We start from the raw sequence: 20,200 nt of genomic DNA, 5'->3' as shown, positions 1-20,200 counted from the left end.
GAATTAGGAACAACAACAAAAAAACAATGCATGCATAACCCTGCAATGTAGAATAGTCCTTGTTAGGGTTTCAGTCTATATTTTATGCATACATTCTTAAGAGATTCCATAGGTACCTGAGGAAGATTAATAGTGTATGTATTGACTTGTATTGCAGCCATAGGAAGCTACTGATATACTTCAAGCAGGGAGGTCTTTGCTCAGTGGCAGTACTGAAGAGGACAGATACTAAAAAGGCCAGTCTACTGGAGGGCACCAGTTAGGAGACCCTTTGAGTACTGCAGAGAGACAAGTATGCATTAGTGCAGTAAAACGTAGCATGAACAGTATTTGTGGTTCGTTGCATATAGGACTATGGTAAAGAATGAGGGAGAGGGAGAAATTTTAAATGATTCTCAGCCTTCTGGTTTAATCTCCTAAATTTAATATTTTAGAAAAATAACACAATTATCAGTTATTTTAATGCAATAATTGTTAACATTAATGCATTGTTATAATACCTATACATTAATGCACAGTTATAAGTTCTCTAATCACACATATATATGCATGCATAATTGTTCTGAATTTAGGAAATTATATTAAAAATACGTGGAAGTTAATATTGTGTATAATAATCATGATTTTTATTTTATTTTATTTTATAACTTTACAATATTGTATTGGTTTTGCCATATATCAACATGAATCCGCCACAGGTATACATGTGTTCCCCATCCTGAACCCACCTCCCTCCTCCCTCCCTGTACCATCCCTCTGGGTCATCCCAGTGCACCAGCCCCAAGCATCCAGTATCGTGTATCAAACCTGGACTGGCGACTCGTTTCATACATGAAATTATACGTGTTTCAATGCCATTCTCCCAAAGCATCCCACCCTCTCCCTCTCCCACAGAGTCCAAAAGACTGTCCTGTACATCAGTGTCTCTTTTGCTGTCTCATATACATATTTAATACCTTTAGCCTAAAAAGATTAAACTTTACTATATAAAAATATTTCAGATTTACATATGGGCCCTACTTTTGTAAATATTAATAATTTTCATGCTTTAATAATAAAAGTAAAAAGTTACTATATCTGTCCTTTAAGTCAGAAAATTTGTTATATTAATTTAATTTTATTATAGCTTATACTTTGATTTTTATTAGGAGATATACAACAGAGAGCAAAACTCAAACTCTACTTCTAACAGAAAATTATCTTTTGTATTGATTTCTGTCTGGGTCCAATGGAGAGGAGGAGTAGAAAAATACTTCTGCATTATCTTTATTTGGTTGCCTTTCTACATTTTAACATCTTCTCTTTCTATAGTTTAATATAATTGTTCCCTGTATATAAGAAATAAAGTAGTGCTTTTGTTTTTTATTTATAAACAAGAGCAGATATATCTTGTGCCTTTAGAGGCTCCGAGAATTATTCCAATAAGCCTTCTGATTTAGAGATTCTAATGAACTCTGAGCATTCTACAAAGCATAAAATCTTAGAAGGAAATTTTATGTTGTCATCTTTGTGTAAATTAACTTTCAAATCTGGTTATTTTTTATATGCATTAATTTCCTTGACTTTTCCTTTAATTAATGTGTGGGATTTAACTAGAAACACTTTTTCTTTAAGGCAGATATTAAATCTAAAATTGCTGAGTTTTATTTTAAAATATTTTATGTTTAGTACAGAAACAGAAGTGAAATATAAAAGCACACTTTTATATCCTGAGATCCTTAGCTACTTTGTGCACTTCCTTATTGCCAAAATCCTCAAAACACATACTTATATGATTACTTTTTATGATAACATATACACCATCTGAGTCAAACTCAAATACTTGAGGTCATACCTGCTCTCAGATTCTCATCCATTGATTAATGTGAATTTCTGATCCTCTCATTCAAGCAGTGATACTTGGGGATAGCGAAGGGGCCGGGATCTTAGTTTGGTGATTTGCTGGAGAGATTAATTTAAATAGAGAATAAAGAAGATTAAGAGAGAAAAGGATAAATAATGAACATATGGAGTCTAAGTTTCTCTTTGGGTATGTTGGAGCCATTCATGTTTTCAAGGATTCTATCAAATGTACGGATGTTATTGTGCAGGTATCAAAAACAACATTGTCAGATTACTTGGTTTTTTATCCTGGTTTCATCATTTGCTAGATGGTGACATGGGCAGTTTGTTTTATCACTCAGGACCTTCATTTTCTAAGTTGTAAAGTTGCCATAATAATAATTATCACCTCAGAGAATTCTGAGCCTTAAATGAAATTGAATAGGAAAAGTACTTTGAGAATATAAGAGAGAATGAATGTACTCAAAAAAGTCTACCTAAAATTATTCTGCCATTAGGAGCCTAGTGAGCTGCCATCTATGGGGTCGCACAGAGTTGGACAGGACTGAAGCGACTTAGCAGCAGCAGCAGTCTTTTTTCAACAGTCTGTATAATCTCTCTAGGTCATTTTATTTACTGTAATGGTTTCCACCATCATTTGACGATTCTACAATTTCTGTACACACACAGGTTTTTCCCTTGAAGTTCAAACTCATGTAATTCAACTAGAAGTTACTGTCCAAGGAATAGCAGAGAAAGAGAAGAGTTAGGATTCTGAAAGAGAAGAGGAAGCAGTGTTTATCAGTCAAGTTAGTGGAAGGAAACAGAAGACACTCAAATTAGGATGTGTGAGAAAATTTTAAAACAAGAAATATTGAAAAGGGGGGACTTTTTACATAGAGGTGTTTCCCACATGACAAGAAATAGTGAAACACACAGTTTCTACACATGTTCTACTTTCTACTACAGAAAGTCCCCTACATATAAACCTTCAAGTTGCGAACTTTGAAAGGTGCAAAAGTGTATTTGCACATCTAATCATGTAATTAGTGTACGTGTCTGGCATAAATTGTCACATACGTGCATCCTCTACAGGTAGTTGTGCTTTTGTGTGCTTTACTGTACAGCACTATACAGAGCACAGCAGTACAGTACCCGTGACAAATACAAGTATTTATTTTTTCAGTACCAGTGCAGAGCTTCTTAGAATATGCAGCTTTAGAATAAAATATTTCTTTAAAAATTATATTTCATGTCCGTAAAATAATTTCATTCTGAAGAATTGTTTTCCCTTGCTCATTGTTTTTTTTTTTTTTTTTTTCCTTTATTTTAATTGGAGGCTAATTACTTTACAATGTTGTGGTGGTTTTTGCCATACATTCACATGAATCAGCCATGGGTGTACATGTGTTCCCCATCCTGACCCTCCCTCCCACCTCCCTCCCCATCGCATTCCTCAGGGTCATCCCAGTGCACCAGTCCTGAGTGCCCTGTCTCATGCATCGAACCTGGACTGGTGATCTATTTCACATATGATAATATACACGTTTCAATGCTATTCTCTCAAATCATCCCACCCTCGCCTTCTCCCACAGCATCTAAAAATCTGTTCTTTACATCTGTCTCTTTTGCTGTCTCGCATATAGGGTCATCGTTACCATCTTTCTAAATTCCATATATGTGCATTAATATACTGTATTGGTGTTTTCCTTTCTGACTTACTTTGCTCTGTATAATAGGTTCCAGCTTCATCCACCTCATTAGGACTGATTCAAATGCATTCTTTTTAATAGCTGAGTAATATTCCATCGTGTATATGTACCATTGCTTTCTTATCCTTCCATCTGCCAATGGACATCTAGGTTGCTTCCATGTCCTAGCTATTGTAAACAGTGCTGTGATTAACATTGGGGTACACGTGTCTGAAGAATTTTGAATAGGAATGTACAGTAGATATTACATGTATTGAATTGATGGATAAAAATCAGATATCATGTTTTATATCCAATCACATCTCTGTGTGGAGAAGGAAATGGCAACCCACTCCAGTATTCTCGCCTGGAGAATTCCATGAACAGAGGATCATAGAGGCCTACAATCCATGGGGTTATGAAAGGACTGGACAAGACTGAACACAGATGCACCCCTTCACCATGATCACATTTATTAAAACTAAATTCAATAGTATGTGGGGTCTTTATGATTTCTTTGGATTCCTAGTACCTATATTTATTTCAGAGACACAATATACTTGTGTGAAAAGTATTATAAACCTATTACAGTAAAGTACTATGTAGCAGGTGGTGTTAGTTGGGTAACTAGGCCAGCTCTGTTGGACTTAAGAATGTGCTCTCAGAGTGGAACTCACTCATATGTAGCACTCACTGTAGTGCTAATAATGGTGGAGCCCTCAAGTCCCTAGACACATTCCCAGAGCAGGAGGTCAAGGTTTCCCTAGCTCAGAAGGTGAACACTTAATGGAAAGGGCAGCACAGGACACAGTCAGTCAGAGGTGATCCCATAAGAAAGATACCAAGGGAATAACTATTCAAAATATCTTGACATCACTTCCCCTACTTCCTCTGCTATCCCAACAGGGCCACCCATTGGATGAACCCACCACAAAATAGAAGGCAAGGAGCCCAAAGCAAGTATCAGAGAGAAGGGTGGAGAATATATTTGCAGGGGCAAACTTATGCTATCTGGTAAATAGTGTTTAACTGAGGGACTATCAAAGCAAGTAGAAACATCAAATAAGATATATGCAAAAATAAGCATTAGCTTATCCATAAATTCTGATTTGTACTGGAGGATATTTCTAGTTGCAGAAGGATCAGGATAAGAATCAAAGTAAAATTACCCACATTTAATGCATTTTCATTTTATGTGTATTGAAGATAAGGGAGAGGATAAGTACAAGAGAAAAACATTTTTTAAAAAAGCAAGACCAGGATATATGTGTTAATTTCTTACTCTTCCTGGCAGTTCTTCCCACCATGATTGTCAGCATCTATACCTTGCCAATACTTCCTTCACTTCTCTTGAGGTCTGGCTGGAAAGATTGCCAATGTCATCGATGAACAACTTGACTCTCTGTTTCCTCTTTTATTAACATATCTTGGGCAATATGTTTTTAATTTGGGGTAAGATGAGAAGACTCTATACATTGACATCACCAGATGGTCAACCGAAATCAGACTGATTATATCCTTTGCAGCCAAAGATGGAGAAGCTCTATAGAGTCAGCAAAAACAAGACCAGGAGCTGACTGTGGCTCAGATCATGAACGCCTTATTGCCAAATTCAGACTGAAATTGAAGAAAGTAGGGAAAAGCACTAGACCATTCAAATACGACCTAAATCAAATTCCTTATGATTATACAGTGGAAGTGAGAAATACATATAAGGGACTAGATCTGATAGAGTGCCTGATGAACTACGGACAGAGGTTCGAGACATTGTACAGGAGACAGGGATCAAGACCATCCCCATGGAAAAGAATGCAAAAGAGCAAAATGGCTGTCTGAGGAGGCCTTACAAATAGCTGTGAAAAGAAGAGAAGCAAAAAGCAAAGGAGAAAAGGAAAGAAATAAGCATCTGAATGCAGAGTTCCAAAGAATAGCAAGGAGAGATAAGAAAGCCTTCCTCAGCAATCAATGCAAAGAAATAGAGGAAAACAACAGACTGGGAAAGACTAGAGATCTCTTCAAGAAAATTAGAGATACCAAGGGAACATTTCATGCAAAGATGGCTCAATAAAGGACAGAAATGGTATGGACCTAACAGAAGCAGAAGATATTAAGAGGTGGCAAAAATACACAAAGACTGTACAAAAAAGATCTTCATGACACAGATAATCATGATGTTGTGATCACTCACCTAGAGGCAGACATCCTGGAATGTGAAGTCAAGTGGGCCTCAGAAAGCATCACTACGAACAAAGCTAGTGGAGGTGATGGAATTCCAGTTGAGCTATTCCAAATCCTGAAAGATGATGCTGTGAAAGTGCTGCACTCAATATGCCAGCACATTTGGAAAACTCAGCAGTGGCCACAGGACTGGAAAAGGTCAGTTTTCATTCCAATCCCAACAAAAGGCAATGCCAAAGAATGCTCAAACTACTGCACAGTTGCACTCATCTCACACGCTAGTAAAGTAATGCTCAAAACTCTCCAAGCCAGATTTCAGCAATATGTGAACCGTGAACTTCCTGATGTTCAAGCTGGTTTTAGAAAAGGCAGAGGAACCAGAGATCAAATTGCCAACATCCGCTGGATCATGGGAAAAGCAAGAGAGTTCCAGAAAACCATCTATTTCTGCTTTATTGACTATGCCAAAGACTTTGACTATGTGGATCACATGAAACTGTGGAAAATTCTGAAAGAGATGGGAATACCAGACCACCTGACCTGCCTCTTGAGAAACCTATATGCAGGTCAGGAAGCAACAGTTAGAACTAGACATGGAACAATAGACTGGTTCCAAATAGCAAAAGGAATATGTCAAGGCTGTATATTGTCACCCTGCTTATTTAACTTCTATGCAGAGTACATCATGAGAAACGCTGGGCTGGAGGAAGCACAAGCTGGAATCAAGATTGCCAGGAGAAATATCAATCACCTCAGATATGCAGATGACACCACCCTTATGGCAGAAAGTGAAGAGGAACTCAAAAGCCTCTTGATGAAAGTGAAAGTGGAGAGTGAAAAAGTTGGCTTACTGCCCAACATTCAGAAAACTAAGATCATGGCCTCTGGTCCCATCACTTCATGGTAAATAGGTGGGGAAACAGTGGAAACAGTGGCAGACTTTATTTTGGGGGCTCCAAAATCACTGCAGATGGTGATTGCAGCCATTAATTTAAAAGACACTTGCTCATTGGAAGGAAAGTTATGACCAATCTAGATAGCATATTGAAAAGCATTGCCAACAAAGGTCCATCTAGTCAAGGCTGTGGTTTTTCCAGTGGTCATGTATGGATGTGGCAGTTGGACTGTGAAGAAAGATGAGCACTGAAGAATTGATGCTTTTGAACTGTGGTGTTGGAGAAGACTCTTGAGAGTCCCTTGGACTGCAAGGAGATCCAACCAGTCCATTCTAAAGGAGATCAGTCCTGGGTATTCTTTGGAAGAACTGATGCTAAAGCTGAAACTCCAATATTTTGGCCACCTTGTGTGAAGAGTGACTTATTGGAAAAGTATCTGATTCTGGGAGGGATTGGAGGCAGGAGGAGAAGGGGACGACAGAGGATGAGATGGCTGGATGGCATCACTGACTCGATGGATATGAATTTGGGTGAAATCCGGGAGTTGGTGATGGACAGTGAGGCCTGGCGTGCTATGATTTGGGGTCACAAAGAGTCGGACATGACTGAGCGACTGAACTGAACTGAAGGTGAGGATGTCAAATAATCATACATTGTGAACAGGAAAAATAGATGTTATTGTAAGATTTCCTTTTATTGTTCTGACTCTTATTGATGTTTCTAACCTTTGAGAGCAACTAAGTAAATAGGAGTGATAGGTGGACAATTCGTTCGCTGAAATCCTGTCTTTATTCATGCTCAGTCATGTCTGGCTCTTTGCAACCCCATGGATTGCATCCACCAGGCTCCTCTGTCCATGGAATTTCCCAGGTAAGAATACTAGAGTGGGTTGCCACTCCCTCCTCCAGGGGATCTACCCAACTCAAGGATCAAACCTGCATTTCTTGTTTCTCCTGCATTGGCAGGCAGATTCTTTACCTACTCTGTCACCTGTGATGGGTCGGCAATTGGTTCACTGAAATCCCTATCTGATAGCAGATTTTCATGGACAATGATGAAAAATAGACAAGTTAAGCTTGAAGAACTTAGAAATAATATCCAGCTTCTTCCCTCTGCCTATTATAGTCACATATATTCATTCATTCAATATTCAATACAAACCTATCAAGAACTTTCTATTTACCAGGCTCTTTTCTAAGTGCTAGATATATTGAAGTAGACAGGATAGCATAAGTCACTTCAGTCATGTCTGACTCTATGTGACCCTACAGACTATAGCCTGCCAGGCTCCTCTGTCCATGTGGATTCTCCAGGCAAGAATACTGGAGTGGGTTGGCATTCCCTACTCCAGGGGACGTTCCCGACCCAGGAATCAAACACATCTCTTATGTCTTCGGCATTGGCAGGAGGGTTCTTTACTAGTAGTGCCACCTGGAAAGCTCAGACAAGATGGACAAACAAGGTCCCTATTCTCACTGGATGCTGCATTGAGACTTACTAATAGCTAAGATAACGACAGACAGATTTATCGTCTCTTCAATTCCTCAGGGTTTTTCTATGAGCATTTTTATGATAAGTGTATGCAGAGGCTTATTCTGACTCTGGTCATCCTGTGTCATCCCTTATGTTCAAGATAAATCAAACTCCAAAAGAACACGTGGAAGGGAATTAAAAAAACAATTGGACTATTTGCAGGAAGTCAGATGAACAGACTGGTCTTTTGCAGAGAGTTCATTCTTTAACCAAGAGAAATTTGCTTATTCACTTTAAGAAGTAGTTCTTTCATTGGTAAATGGTCATAGGCATGCTCCCTTATAAGGCAGTTAAGAGTTGATAACAATATATCAGATCAGATCAGATCAGTCGCTCAGTCGTGTCCGAATCTTTGTGACCCTATGAATCGAAGAATGCCAGGCCTCCCTGTCCATCACCAACTCCCGGAGTTCACTCAAACTCACGTCCATCGAGTCAATGATACCATCCATCCATCTCATCCTCTGTCATCCCCTTCTCCTCCTGACCCCAATCCCTCCCAGCATCAGAGTCTTTTCCAATGAGTCAACTCTTCGCATGAGGTGGCCACAGTACTGGAGTTTCAGCTTTAGCATCATTCCTTCCAAAGAAATCCCAGGGCTGATCTCCTTCAGAATGGACTGGTTGGATCTCCTTGCAGTCCAAGGGACTCTCAAGAGTCTTCTCCAACACCACAGTTCAAAGCATCAGTTCTTCGGCGCTCAGCCTTCTTCACAGTCCAACTCTCACATCCATACATGACCACTGGAAAAACCATAGCCTTGACTAGACGAACCTTTGTTGGCAAAGTAATGTCTCTGCTTTTGAATATGCTATCTAGGTTGGTCATAACTTTCCTTCCAAGGAGTAACCGTCTTTTAATTTCATGGCTGCAGTCACCATCTACAGTGATTTTGGAGCCCAGAAAAATAAAGTCTGACACTGTTTCCACTGTTTCCCCATCTATTTCCCCTGAAATGATGGGACCGGATGCCATGATCTTTGTTTTCTGAATGTTGAGCTTTAAGCCAACTTTTTCACTCTCCACTTTCACTTTCATCAAGAGGATTTTGAGTTCCTCTTCACTTTCTGCCATAAAGGTGGTGTTACCCACATATCTGAGGTGATTGATATTTCTCCCGGCAATCTTGATTCCAGCTTGTGTTTCTTCCAGCCCAGCGTTTCTCATGATGTACTCTGCATAAAAGTTAAATAAGCAGGGTGACAAAATACAGCCTTGACGTACTCCTTTTCCTATTTGGAACCAGTCTGTTGTTCCATGTCCAGTTCGAACTGTTGCTTCCTGACCTGCATACAAATTTCTCAAGAGGCAGATCAGGTGGTCTAGTATTCCCATCTCTTTCAGAATTTTCCACAGTTTATTGTGATCCACACAGTCAAAGGCTTTGACATAGTCAATAAAGCAGAAATAGATGGTTTTCTGGAACTCTCTTGCTTTTTCTATGATCCAGCAGATGTTGGCAATTTGATCTCTGGTTCCTTTGCCTTTTCTAAAACCAGCTTGAACATCTGGAAGTTCACGGTTCACATATTGCTGAAGCCTGGCTTGGAGAATTTTGAGCATTACTTTACTAGCATGTGAGATGAGCGCAATTGTGAGGTAGTTTGAGCATTCTTTGGCATTGCCTTTCTTTGGGATTCGAATGAAAACTGACCTTTTCCAGTCCTGTGGCCACTGCTGAGTTTTGGGTCTTAACACTAGATGCCAGTAAATAGTAGCAAACTTCAGTTCAGTTCAGTTCAGTTTCTCAGTCGTGTCCAACTCTTTGCAACCCCATGAATCGCAGCACTCCAGGCCTCCCTGTCCATCACCAACTCCCGGAGTTCAACCAAACTCATGTCCATTGAGTCGGTGATGCCATCCAGCCATCTCATCCTCTGTCGTCCCCTTCTCCTCCTGCCCCCAATCCCTCCCAGCATCAGGGTCTTTTCCAATGAGTCAACTCATCGCATAAGGTAGCAAAAGTATTGGAGCTTCAGCTTCAGCATCAGTCCTTCCAATGAACACCCAGGACTGATCTCCTTTAGGATGGACTGGTTGGATCTCCTTGCAGTCCATGGGACTTGCAAGAGTCTTCTCCAACACTACAGTTCAAAAGCATCATTCTTCAGCACTCAGCTTTCTTCACAGTCCAACTCTCACATCCACACATGACCACTGGAAAAACCATAGCCTTGACTAGATGGACCTTTGTTGGCAAAGTAATGTCTCTGCTTTTCAATATGCTATCTAGGTTGGTCATAACTTTCCTTCCAAGGAGCAAGTGTCTTTTAATGTCTTGGCTGCAATCACCATCTGCAGTGATTTTGGAGCCCCGAAAAATAAAGTCTGACACTGTTTCCACTGTTTCCCCACCTATTTCCCATGAAGTGATGGGACCAGAGGCCAGGATCTTAGTTTTCTGAATGTTGAGCTTTAAGCCAACATTTTCACTCTCCTCTTTCAGTTTCATGAGAAGGCTTTTTAGTTCCTCTTCTTTAAGTTCCTCTTCCTTTCTGCTCTAAGGGTGGTGTCATCTGCATATCTGAGGTTACTGATATTTCTCCTGGCAATCTTGATTCCAGCTTGTGCTTCCTCCAGCCCAGCGTTTCTCATGAGGTACTCTGCATAAAAGTTAAATAAGCAGGGTGACAATATACAGCCTTGACGTACTCCTTTTGCTATTTGGAACCAGTCTGTTGTTCCATGTCCAGTTCTAACTGTTGCTTCCTGACCTGCATATAGGTTTCTCAAGAGGCAGGTCGGGTGGTCTGGTATTCCCATGTCTTTCAGAATTTTCCACAGTTTCTTGTGATCCACACAGTCAAAGGCTTTGGCAGTCAATAAAGCAGAAATAGATGGTTTTCTGGAACTCTCTTGCTTTTCCCATGATCCAGCGGATGTTGGCAATTTGATCTCTGGTTCCTCTGGCTCTCCTAAAACCAGCTTGAACATCTGGAAGTTCATGGTTCACATACTGCTGAAGTCTGGCTTGGAGAATTTTGAGCATTACTTTACTAGTGTGTGAGATGTGTGCAACTGTGTGGTAGTTTGAGCATTCTTTGGCATTTCTTTTCTTTGGTATTGGAATGAAAACTGACCTTTTCCAGTCCTGTGGCCACTGCTGAGTTTTTGAAATTTGCTGGCAGATTGAGTACAGCACTTTCACACCATCATCTTTCCAGATTTGAAATAGCTCAACTGGAATTTCATCACCTCCACTAGCTTTGTTTGTAGGGATGCTTTCTGAGGCCCCCTTGACTTCACATTCCAGGATGTCTGGCTCTATGTGAGTGATCACACCATCATGATTGTCTGGGTCATGAAGACCTTTTTTGTATAGTTCTTCTGTGTATTCTTGCCACCTCTTAATATCTTCTGCTTCTGTTAGATCCCTCCATTTCTGTCCTTTATTGAGCCCATCTTTGCATGAAATGTTCCCTTGGTATCTCTAATTTTCTTGAAGAGATCTCTAGTCTTTCCCATTCTGTTGTTTTCCTCTATTTCTTTGCATTGATCACTCAGGAAGGCTTTTTTATCTCTTCTTGCTATTCTTTGGAACTCTGCATTCAGATGCTTATATCTTTCCTTTTCTCCTTTGCTTTTTGTTTCTCTTCTTTTCACAGCTATTTGTAAGGCCTCCCCAGGCAGCCATTTTTCTTTTTTACATTTCTTTTCCATGGGGATGGTCTTGATCCCTGTCTCCTGTACAATGTCACGAACCTCCATCCATAGTTCATCAGGCACTCTGTCTATCAGATCTAGTGCCTTAAATCTATTCTCACTTCCACTGTATAATCATAAGGGATTTGGTTTAGGTCATACCTGAATGGTCTAGTGGTCTACTTTCTTCAATTTCAGTCTGAATTTGGCAATAAGGCATTCATGATCTGAGCCACAGTCAGCTCCTGGTCTTGTTTTTGCTGACTGCATAGAGCTTCTCCATCTTTGGTTGCAAAGAATGTAATCAATCTGACTTCCGTGTTGACCATCTGGTGATTTCCATGTGTAGAGTCTTCTCTTGTGTTGTTAGGATAGGGTGTTTGCTATGACCAGTGTGTTCTCTTGGCAAAACGCTATTAGCCTTTGCCCTGCTTCATTCTGTATTCCAAGGCCAAATTTGCCTGTTATACCAGGTGTTTCTTGACTTCCTACTTTTGCATTCCAGTCCCCCATAATGAAAAGGACATCTTTTTTGGGTGTTAGCAAAGTTAACAGCTTTCAAAGACTCAATTTTCTTATATTTAAAATAAAAATAATAGTATCTATCCCTTTTTATGTTAAATCTTTGGGCTTTGATGTTTTCTACTAACGAGAGGTACAAAATTTCGATTGACTTTTCATTTTTCCTTAAGAGATGTTTGTTCTTTACTCCATATTGATAAATATTATATACATGGAAGGCTTTAAATATTTTTTAAAGTTGATAATATAAAATAGTAATATTCAACTATAATAGCATTTCTGGTGCAACAGAAAACATGAGAACTAAAATTATACAATTTACAGTTAGGTCAAACTGCATAAATCATTTTGCATTCATTGTGCTTTTATTTGCAATTAAAATAACCGTTAAAATTCTGTTTTGAATAGGCATTCAACACTGTGAATGATGGAAGTATATGCTCCACAGGAATTTTTTTTTTCCTTTTTCTGTTGCATTGACACTTCTACTCATAATCAAGTAGAAGTGACACATAATACTTCTAATCAAGCTATGGTATTACCTACTTTAAATTCTACATAAAGAATAGGAATAACTCCCCATTTCAAGATATTCAACAGCCTGCAATATTATTGTACTTAATAAATATGGCAGTAACATGTTTTATTCTATCATATAAAACAAAACATCAATATCTCCAATTCAAGCAGTCAGATATGAGCATAATCACATTTTACTAAAAATGTTCATATTTTCTCCTACTGATTAAATATAGAGGACACACAAAACCATTTGCTATCCAAATAAATCCTTCAAACATCACAGAAGTTTATCAGTGACCCCATTCACCATCTGTCACTAGTATCTTTTACAGAAGTTCCAGAACATATAAGGTGTTTCACAAGGGCATTTCAACATATTTAGTGTTGTCAACCCTGAGAAGAGTCTTGGGACACTTAGATCACTTCTCTTCATCAAAACATCCTTTCCTTGTATGCAATTCCCCTGAGCCCTGTACTCTGACTACTGGCAAAACACCGGATAAAATTTCCTTGATCTAAGAAATTGTTTTCCTCTAAGAATGTCTATGTAAGTTAATGATTCAGGCCATCAGCTCAACTGAGAGCTTTTTGTGACCCTCAATTGACATCAAGTCATCTGGATTTTTCCTGACTGGAAAAATCAGAGTAAAGTTAAAGAACAAGAAAGCAAAGTCAGACAAATTGGCTTCTCTTAGCTGTGTACAGGTGTGCAAGTTGTTTGAATGTTCTAAAACTCAACGTTCTCATCTTTAATGAAAATAACCTTACCTACTCTTTAGAATTGCTTTAATAATATCTTTAAAGAATACTATTATGATAGTTTTCTCTCATCGCTGTATCTTTTCCTCCTAGTTGCAAACTCTGTCTTCATCTCTATACATTTACCATCAAATATCTAGTTTAGGACCATTTAGTATATGCAAGCCTTTGACCATCAATTATGAAATTCCACTTCAACAAGTACAAATGCCTACTGAAATAAATAACAAATTTAAATAATAAATTTGAATATTCATTTCTATAAAACTGAGATGTTTATTTGCGATTATTATTTACTTCTAAAAGAAATAGTTTTCCTAAGCTTTCATCTCCCAAATCTGTTGGGTTTAGAAACTGGACCTTGATTCTTTGAGATATGAGTAGAGAATGATTCTATCATTGCTTTGGGTGAGCAGCAAAATATTTCAAAATTTAAATTTTGTTGACTATAGGTGTTATATTATTTTTCAGTTATATATCACACTTCTTTAGATGCATTTTTGTAGAGATTTCTATATAATAGCCATTGCTTATTATAGAATAGCCTGTGATTATAATTGCTTAGATAGTTGGTAAATCAGGATTCACTTCTCAACCCATATTTTACATCACTGGTAGAATCCCATAGGACTGGGAGCCATCAGCTTTTTGATAGTGTCTACAATGCCTTTATCCAATCATGCTCTATCAAACCTGAAACATCAAAAAATTTTAAGAACTTTCTCATAGGTTTCTTATTTAAGTTCTGGATGTATAGTTTCTTTCCTACTTAGATAATTCATTAATTTTAAGAAATTTTTTCATAGTCTTACTAGCTAGAAGTTAAAATGACCTTTTTCTAAGAGACATTTTGCAACATTTTTGAGTACTTTGCAAATTCACAATAATATGTATTTATTTCAACTGTAGAAGGTGTTAGTTGAATTCAAGAGCAAATCTTACTCATTGTTTTTAGTCTCTTCAGAACTCATCTGGCATTCTTTGAAATTAATCAATACTTTTCAATTAATTGATGATACATTTTACATTTCTTGGGCTTCCCTGGTGGTTCAGACGGTAAAGAATCTGTCTGCAATGTGGAAGACCCAGGTTCCATCCCTGGGTTGGTAAGATCCCGTGGAGAAGAGAATGACAACCCACTCGAGTATTCTTGCCTGGAGAACTCCATGAACAGAGGAGACTGGCAGGGTACAGTTCATAGGGTCACAAAGAGTCAGACATGACTGACCAACACTTACATTTCTTAATACAACTCTTTCAGGTACTAACAACCTAATACCTGACAATATACATCTAAAATTTAATTCTAATAGCTTTGCTGAGCTAAAATTAATATGCTATAACATTCACCTATTTAAAGTTTGCAATTCAACCGTTTTTAGTATATATACAGAGTTAGGCAACCATCAGCATAATCTAGTTTTCGATTATCACACAGAAACTCCATGCCCACTAGCTGTCAGTTCCCCTTTTCTCTCTCTTCTCCCCCTCCATCCTTCCTGCCACCAACCAGCCCTAGACAATAATTACTCTACTTCAAGTGTGCCAATGCAGGAGACATAAGAGACCTGGGTTCAAACCCTGGGTCGGGAAGATCCCCTGGAGGAGGGATGGCAACTCACTCCAGTATTCTTGCTTGGGAAATCCTGTGGACAGAGAAGCCTGGCAGGCTGCAGTCCACAGGGTCGCACAGAGTTGTACATGACCGAAGCAACTTAGTGCACACATATATGTCTTTTCTGGACATTTCCTATAAATGGTATAATACATGATGTAGTCTTTTATGACTAGCTTCTTTCTTAGCATACTGTTTTACAGATACTATATTCATGCAATGCATGTAACAGCACTTCATTCCTATTTTTTAAAAATATTTTAGAATATTATTATAAAATAATATTCCATTGTATGGATATACAACATTTTGTTTATCCATTTATCAGTTGCTGAATATTTCAACTATTCACATTTTTCAACCATTATGAATAATGCTCCTATGAACAAGCACATGCAAATGTTTGTGTGGTTACATGTTTACATTTATTTTTGGTAGTTCCCTCCAAGTGAAATTGTTGGAACATGCTGGGTTTCCCTTTCCAAGAAAAAAATCTAAATACAATGCAACAGAAACATCATCTGAATGATCATATTCACTTGTTTTACACCATGGCTATTATATTATTATGTGACCAGAACACGTACTAAATATATGAATCTTGCTTGTCTTAATTAAACATGGCATGCTTATGCTATTTTGTGCTTTTTAATGGGTGCCCCCATTCTCACCTCTGTATTTTTAAAAATGCAGAAGCTACAACTTCTTAATCAATAGCTTAATTACAGAAGAGTGAAATATATAGATGGAGATGAAAAGGGACTGCAACCATTCACACTCAACAATGAGTTAGCTTGGCAGCACAAGCAAATTCATTTGTTGATCTTCTAAGACTTCAAATTAATTTATGTAATTGAATATGTATGGCAATTATATTTCTGTTTTGTTATGTTAAATGTTTCTAAAAAGGGAAGCCTAACCACACAATTGCATAATATATAAAACCCTGGCAGTCAGTGGAACATAACTTGAAAAATCAATGGTTCACTGCAAGCAGACCGATCCCATCCTATACATTAATTTTTCTCTGTTGTTAATGGTCCTGACGTAACCTTGCTTCTATTCTACCAATCCAAATCATTCAAGTTACAGCTCATTTTATATCTATAGTTAGTAACTCTCCTAGGTTGGTTTTGTCCATAACAGTGGAAGTGCATATACTATTTAACCTTCTTTGCATTATCCATAAAATCAATAAAGCAACTAGCTCATAGTAGATAATGACCCTTATGAAAAGCACATTGATTTTTTTCTTCTCATATTGCCATTCTATTTCTTCATCAGGCTGGACACAACATGTTTTCAGAATGAAAGTCTTACAAAAAGCTTTTCTTGTTCTTTGGGAGGTCTGAGGATTTCTACAAAACCACTGTTTAAAATAATTCTACTAGCCTGTTATCTTAAAATATAAAACCCCATACATTTATAGTTATTAACAACTGTCTTTGTAATAATAAAGCATAATTAGGATTTATTTATTTATATTTCCATTGGAAAATTTAGCTTAATGAGTCAATATTTCTCAAACTGGCCTGCTTTTTTTCCCTAAAAGAAGTCTGTTCATTGCTCAAGTTTAGGAAAAAATATGCATACAATAGTGATGTAAACTATATGTCTGAAGACCGTTTTACCTGTAGTTAAAAAATCTGGTAAATCTGTCAATTATACACTTTTTATTCCTCAGAGATTTAAAAATCAGCAAGCATAGCAGGCGAGTCTAGGTCTCAGTTGGGAAAAGTATTCTGATGGGAAAGTGAAGGAAGAGAAATGAGTGTTCTGGCAACTGGACATGCGCCATGCATAAATCTCAGAGAGGAAGACCCAGAAGGAGACAGAGAAGATGGATGGGAGACTAATAAATGATGGACCTGACTATCATGAAGGAGAGAGAATAGATGAATGGACAATATGAGATCAGGGGAGGGATGGCACCAGAGGTGGAGATGTATTACCTGTCGTTCAACTTTAAATTTCACTCTATGTATAACCATTATATACTTAGACCAAGCTATAAATACCCCATCTATCTACATTTGTCTAGTGCAATTTTCTTTTTCTAATTACATAAAACTTTTCCAGTGCACAGTGTCAAACTGCTAGAAAAATCTTTGACTTTCTACTGTAAATGCTAGAAAAAATTATCTATTTTTGTGAAGTATGAGCATCAAATCAGTACTAGCATGTCCTTTTGAAAGGAGGCTGCATTTATGAGCACAGGAAGAGGTGGAGGTGGGAGAAAGTTCAAAGGGGAATCAAATAATCTTAGGAGTTCTTTTCACACTCAGGAATAATGATAAATGATTAAAGTGACATTTAGATTTTCAAATTAGATGAGGAAAGTCAGGCCTCAGGTTGTCATTTCAAATTAGATGTTGTACTGTTTTTCTTAAATCATTAGAAAAGGTCTTTCTGATTTGGCACCACTGAGAATTCAGGAGGATCTTTTGACTCTGATTCTGAAAGGAAGTACACATTTTCTGGCACATTCGTTCTCTAATCCTGCATTTAAGTCTTATAACTGACATGTATGCCAGTCCTTTCCCTTTTGACTCTCAGATCCATGCCTTATTTTATTCATTTTTTTACCCAATGGCACCCCACTCCAGTACTCTTGCCTGGAAAATCCCATGGATGGAGGAGCCTGGGAGGCTGCAGTCCATGGGGTCGCTAAGAGTTGGACACAACTGAGCGACTTCACTTTCACTTTTCACTTTCATGCATTGGAGAAGGAAATGGCAATCCACTCTAGTGTTCTTGCCTGGAGAATCCCAGGGACGGGGGAGCCTGTTGGGTTGCCATCTATGGGGTCGCACAGAGTCGGACACGACTGAAGCGACTTAGCAGCAGCAGCAGCAGCAGCTGCTCAGAGGTCAAGGGGCTGAAACCAGAAAATTGACATCATCTAAGTTTCCTTTGCCTACAACGTTTCAAGTTAATTTTGGTTAACAGAAAGCAATGATGGGAAACCAGAGGGCAATTAAGAGGGGTGAATTTGCTTCCTTCTCCATGATTCCCTGTGGCAATACAGGTGGTAGCTTTAAATCCTTGGACTTCAGATCTGACCAGGTTATCTTTCCTCCATGATTTAAGGTCCAATCAGGTGGGCCCAGTTATCTAAACCCCTCCTGTGTCCACTTTCCCCTTATTCCCTTCTGGGTTGCACTGGCCCCTGAATTCTGTAATTACCAAATCCTTTCCTTCTCCCCAGACCAAGATTGGATGTGGGCTACCGGTAAGTGTGGACTTATCTCCCTCCTAACTTCTCTGAATTCGCTCCTCGTGTTAAATCCCCTCTGTTGAAACAGACAATGCGGATTCTGTTTTCTTTAACCGGAGGTGGACAGATAAAATATTGTTTCATTGAATATACAAGCTTTGAAACTTATATCATTATTGAAGTCCATGATGTGAGTTATTACTACTTGACATATCCTCTCCATGAAATATTATTTTTTTCTCACACATATTCTATTAAAATTTATACCAAAATGAACACATAACTTCCATCAGACTACCATTGGATAAAACAATGTCTTTGTGAATTGTTTTTATCTACCTCAATGTGCACTTCGTTGGTTATTTAAATAATACACTATCTTCCATAGAATATCAAGTATGGCAGGGAGACTAATTTGCTTTTAATATATCCTTATGTCGAGAATCACACTTGCCTACTTTATGGCTGCTTTGCACATTTAAAAAACAGATTAAGTATAGAATTAAATGTGATGGAAATACTAAAGTAATTCTGCTTTAAAATTCTGTGGATGTGACCATATCAAAGCCTTAAAATTATTGGTTTTCAAGCTTGTGATTTCCAACCATATTGTATGGCAGAGTTATGACTTTCATCATGTTATTTGCTACTTACAATGGTTAAGTATTAATATCTGCAAATAAATTACTTTTTAAGACATTAGAACATTTCAGTATTATTTTTTAGAACAATATCACAATCCCTAGCATTTCACTAAGATTTTTATTTTCAATAAGAGCTAAGCAAAAAAAAAAAAAAAAGAGCTAAGCAGATAATTTTGAATGATGGTGGAGGTAAGTTTGCATTGGGAACAGTCTAGTCAGCACACCCTCAGGATAGTCATTTACATTCATTTGAACAGCTGTTTGTTAAGTCATGCAAATAACATGTCAGACATCTGTATCTCCTCCCAACACTGACCCTTGCTGTCAAAGCTACAGTTGACCATCTTCCTTTTGGCCCTTGAACATAGCAAGCTTGTGTCTTCCACAGAGAAAGCTTTGCCTCAGTCCCTGTACATCCCTCTGCCCATGTGTCTTTGCAAGACTTCTTCCTTCTTCCAACACAGGGCTCAGATCTTGGTCTCAAAGAATCTCCTGGAATAAACCATCTGGATGAGACCCTGACATACCCTGTGCTGGTCATTCTCTTATTATATTTTGTTTGTTTTCCATAGTACAGATAACTGAAACTATTTTCCAGATTTAAAAAATATTCTTAATTATTTTCTGATTTTAAGATATAAATTGCATGAGAAGAAGGACCTCGATAGTCTTGTTCACTGCTCTAAGGCTATTTCCTCAAATGAAACTTGACCTAGAGTAAAAAAGTTTGTTGAGTAAATCTGACCTATGACTTAGCACCACGTAAACATAGATACAGACCAAGTCCATGTGTTGTGACAGGGTTCTTAATCACTTGCCATTGCTAGTTTTAAAGCTAAACTTTCTTAATCAGCTGTCATAGCTGTTTTACAGCTATTGTCTGTCATGTTTTATAGATAAGAACATTGAGATTCAGAAAGTTTATCATGGTAGCCAAATATTATCCAAGCAGTGGTGAATTCAGGATTAGGACAAAGATATCTATAAAACTAGTTTCATGTTTTGACCTATTATATAATGTCTTCCTTAAGTATCATAAAATGCTAATTAAAATTAGATCATAAATAATAATCAAAGAGGTACTAAAGCATCACAACATAAGCATACAATATATAAACATATGATTCACATGTTTTATATGCTATTCCTACGATATATA

Source organism: Bos indicus, chromosome 27, assembly GCF_029378745.1.
Source record: "Bos indicus isolate NIAB-ARS_2022 breed Sahiwal x Tharparkar chromosome 27, NIAB-ARS_B.indTharparkar_mat_pri_1.0, whole genome shotgun sequence".
NCBI classification, from domain to species: Eukaryota; Metazoa; Chordata; class Mammalia; order Artiodactyla; family Bovidae; genus Bos; species Bos indicus.
Note: the sequence above shows the minus strand (reverse complement) of the source record.